The sequence below is a fragment of the Mastomys coucha genome, unplaced genomic scaffold, assembly GCF_008632895.1.
Source record: "Mastomys coucha isolate ucsf_1 unplaced genomic scaffold, UCSF_Mcou_1 pScaffold18, whole genome shotgun sequence".
In the NCBI taxonomy this organism is placed as follows: Eukaryota; Metazoa; Chordata; class Mammalia; order Rodentia; family Muridae; genus Mastomys; species Mastomys coucha.
In genome coordinates this window covers 88,586,560-88,590,712 of record NW_022196900.1, presented here as the reverse complement: position 1 = coordinate 88,590,712, position 4,153 = coordinate 88,586,560, and the positions used below count along the sequence as shown (strand labels likewise).

At 52.3% G+C, this 4,153-nt stretch overlaps 1 protein-coding gene and 1 long non-coding RNA gene across 5 annotated transcripts in view; one reads left to right on the top strand and one right to left on the bottom strand.

Annotated features, from left to right (window-relative positions):
- Positions 1–517: 517 nt before the first annotated feature.
- LOC116096750 lies at positions 518–1,421 on the bottom strand. Its single transcript, XR_004121091.1, has 2 exons — positions 1,238–1,421; positions 518–773 (listed from the first exon to the last, which is right to left on the bottom strand). It is a non-coding gene; the product is annotated as an uncharacterized LOC116096750 (long non-coding RNA).
- A 253-nt stretch (positions 1,422–1,674) lies between these two features.
- Gmeb1 (glucocorticoid modulatory element binding protein 1) overlaps positions 1,675–4,153 on the top strand; it is a 37,842-nt gene continuing 35,363 nt past the window's right edge. For 2 of the 4 annotated variants that reach the window (XM_031378904.1, XM_031378902.1), the window contains exon 1: positions 1,681–1,806. The gene's annotated coding sequence lies outside the window, so the exon portion shown is untranslated. Of the gene's footprint in view, positions 1,807–4,153 lie in introns of all 4 variants that reach the window. The other 2 variants (XM_031378901.1, XM_031378903.1) reach the window with 2 other exon arrangements.

Below are 4,153 nucleotides of genomic sequence, written 5' to 3'. Positions count from 1 at the left end.
AGGACCTTCGGAAGAGCAGTCAGTGCTCTTATCTGCTGAGCCATCTCGCCAGCCTGAGTTTTTTCATCTCTGCTGTTGCTGGCACCAAAGGGGAATTCCTTTCTCCCTCTGCCAGTGACCCAACTTTTCCAGCCGCTTAGGCTGGCATTGAGGGCTTCTTAGGCTTGACGTTCTCTAAGCTCAGGCCCCTGGCTTCCACCCTATTTCTGTATGCTCATTCTTTCTGGGTGACCCCATCTGCTTTTGGCTTTGATGGTCCCATCTCTATGTGACAGATCAAATATCCCAGGCACAAAATCAATCTTAAAATAAACAAACAGGGCTGGAGAGATGGCTCAGCGGTTAAGCGCACTGACTACTCTTCCAGAGGTCCTGAGTTCAATTCCCAGAAACCACATGGTGGCTCATGACCATCTATAATGGGATCTAATGCCCTCTTCTCGTGTGGCTGAAGACAGTGACAGTGTAGTCATATACATAAAATAAATATTAAAAAAAAAAAAAACAAGAGACTAGGGACTGACAATATAGCTCTATTGGTAAAATGCTTGGTAAGCATTTACAAAGCCCTGGGTTCTATCCCCAGCACCGTGGAACCTGGGCATGGTGGTGGTAGTCTATAATCCAGCACTTGGGAGGCAGAGGCAGGAGGTGCAGAAACTCAAGGCCATCATCCACTGTAGTGCTGGTCTCACAAACACACAGATTTAACATAGTACGGAGTCGGAGTCTTCTTATTGGGTCCTGATGACAGTATTGAGTGGTACAACCAACTGTTTTATAGATGAAGACAGCAGGGTTAAGAGAACTGTTACTTGGGGTCGGGTGCTGGTGGCTGCGCACAACGGCTTTAATCCCAGCACTTGGGAGGTAGAAGCAGGCGGATTTCTTTCTTTCTTTCTTTTTTTTTTTTTTTGGTTTTTTTGAGACAGGGTATCTCTGTGTAGCCCTGGCTGTCCTGGAACTCACTCTGTAGACCAGGCTGGCCTCGAACTCAGAAATCCACCTGCCTCTGCCTCTCAAGTGCTGGGATTAAAGGCGTGCGCCACCACCGCCCGGCACCTTTTAAGATGAGAATGAAAGAGTAAGCTTGTTGAGGCATTTATAAACTAAAAGCAACTTCCCCAAGGCCTGACCACATTGCCTTAAAGTTTGTTTGTCAGTTACTATTCCCGGACTCAAAAACTCGCCCAAGTACTTTTCAAGTATCATTCCATTGTATATGAGCGACATATACCTTATGGGAAATAAGTTGGCTTAGAGTTGTCAAGTCACTACGCGGTTGTACCCGTTTCGAGGAAGTTCAAACTTGAACCCAGAACCCGCAGAAGCAGGATGGTTTGGACGAAGGAAGGGGTTACAATCTACGCTCAGCCACATCTTTTGATTCCACCCTGGTAACCTGAAACCCTGATAAACCGTATGCGTCAAAAAAAAAAAAAAAAAAAAAAAAAAAGGATTTGGGGAAAGAAAAGCCCTCGCCCTCCAAGGCGAGTTGATCTTTGCATCTAAACCTTATTCAGTCCCTGAGGTCTCCCGCGACTTCTCCAACTCCGCCTTTCAAGGACCGAAGGCCTAAGCTCTGTGGCTTCCCCAGTCGCTCGGCTCGAAGGTGGGTATCCTCCGCGCGCGGCCCCACAATAGGGACGCGTCCCCTTTAAGGCGCCAGGTCGCCCGCGGCGGCGGCCGGAAGTGCTGGAGCCCGGCTTGGCGGCGGCGGTGGCGGCGGCAGCCGTGGCGGCTTGTGCGCATGCTCCGTCGCTCGCCCGCCCTGGCTGCTCGCCGCCCGCCCGCCCGACGGAGACGGTGAGGAGGGGGAGGGGTGGGCGCGCGGCGCGGGCGCGGCGAGGGCTGGGGGCGGGGGGGGCGGGCGCGGGGGCCGCGCGGCGGCCGGCGAGGGCGGGCGGGCGCGCAGGGGGCGGGGGGCTGCTGCCTCCGCGGGCGCCTCCCCACGCCCTGTGCGTGCCGCCGCCGCCGCCGGGGAGCGAGCGGACGTCGCGGCGCCGCGGGGGGGGTGGGGGGACGCTGCCGCTGGGTCCGCCCGAGCAGCCGGGCCGCCCCCAGCGTGGCCGGCCGAGCCTAGGCTCCGGGCCCTGCGAACCCCGTCCTGGGCGGGGGTGGGGCGGAGGCTCGGCGCCCCCGGACCGAGGGCCCGGAAGTCCTCGCGGAGGGGCCAGGGGAACCCCCCCTCCTCCTCCAAATACGGGGTCTGGGAGCTCGGGCCTTACGCGGAGCTGCTGGGTCAGGCCTGGGTCGAGCCGGGTCGGGGGAGAGGGTGGCGTGCTGGGGTGGGGGGTGGGGTGCCCAGGGTAGGAAGTAGGGTCTAGCCTTCGCCAGAGGGAAGAGGCCTGGGCCGCAGGACCTTGGAGGGCTAGGAGAGGAAAGAGCGTCCTTCCCAAGATGAAGGGCAGTAGGAAGGAGAAGGGTCCACCCGAGGGCTTCAGGGGCCAGGCGGACAGCGGGGTGGTTTTCTGTTTCGGGAGACCTAAGGTGATGAGGCATAGTGATAAGATGGCTTGCTAGGAAGAGGGTACCCCTGGCTTTCAGAAATGACAGGGGAATTGACAGGTGTCCTCTGTTTGAGAGGCAAGAGAACTGTGGGCAGAGCCTTACCCGAGGGTCTTGACCTGGCTGTCCAAGGGGCAGGGAAACCCCAAACTTTCAAAATGCGACCTGTTAGTGTGTAGGAGAACCAGGAAGTAGGGGTTTTTTCCACATCTGCACACACTCCCCATCTGCCCAGCCCCTTTCCCTTGGCTAGTATTATGGAACGTTTTCATAAGAGCTTGGGCCTATCGCTTCTAATGTTTTCAACCCTGTAATAACTTGTTTTTCGTTTATCCTTAATCAAGTTCATTGATGAGGTGCTTTTGAGCTTCGTTGGGCTCGTCTGGGCCCTGTTTTGTTTTCTTACACTCTAGAGGGGTGACTTTTAAAAAAACGTACCCCTTGATTCCTACAGACACCTATCTAGAAGGCTCCAATCTATGATTTATATAGAACTTCATTTTGAGACAGGGTATCTCTAGGTAGTCCTGGCTGTCTTGAAATCCGTGTAGACCAGGGTGGCCCTGAACTGAAGAGATTTATCTGCCTCTGCCTCATGAGTGCTGAGATTAAAGGCGTATGTCATTATTGCCTGGCTGTTGTTTGTTCTTTTTATTTGGCTGTTGTTAAAGAGATTCACCTGCCTCTGCCTCTCAAATATGCCACACTGTTCTGTATGTTAGTTATTTGACACTGGGCCTCACTATGTTTCCAGTGCTAGCTTTCAATCCACTATGTAGCCCAGGCTGGCCTTGAACTTATGGTAGTCTCAAATGCCCAGTGCTTGCATGTAGGTAGAAGGTCTTTATACCAAATATGTGCTTGCTTTTCTTTTCTTTTTTTTTTTTTCTTGGCATCTTTCTTTGTAGCTCTGGTTTGACTGGAACTTGCTATGTAGACCAGACCGACTTCACACTTGCATATCTTTCTGCTTCTGCCTCTCCCGGGCTGAGATTTTAAAATTAGATTTACTACCTGGCACGGTAGCACATGCCATTAATCCTGTCCTCACTCACTTGTAAGGCAGAAGCCGGGAGATATCTGAGTTTGAGGCCTACCACATTCCAAGTTCCAGGAGAGCCAGGGCTATAGAGTGAGCCTATGTCTCAAAACAACAATAAAAATGTATATGTTCCTGTGACTGTATGTCTGTGTGTCTGTCTGTCTGCCTGCCTGCTATGGTGTATTTGTGGAGGTCAGAAGACAACACAGGATTTGATTCTCTCCTTCCAATGTACTGTGTGTGTCCTTCAGATCAAACTTAGGTTTTCATGCTTGACGACATTAGCCTGTCTTTACCTTCTGACCCATCTTGCCAAGCACCCCCTCTTCCTTTTTCTTTAAACAAAAGTTTCATGTAGCCTCAGCCTTCTTATGTAACTGAAGATGACCTTGAATCCCTAACTCATCTGCTTCTACCTCTAGAGTGCCACTATGCCTGGCTTCCTGCTTACTTTAAATATTTTTAAGTTTATGATACTGTATGCATAATGTTGGGAGGGGCACCTGTGCTGTGGTGCATTGGATAGAGGCTGGCGAATTCTATGGAGTTGGTTCTCTCCCTTTACCTTTACAAATGAGGTCTAGAGTTATAGCTCAGGTAACC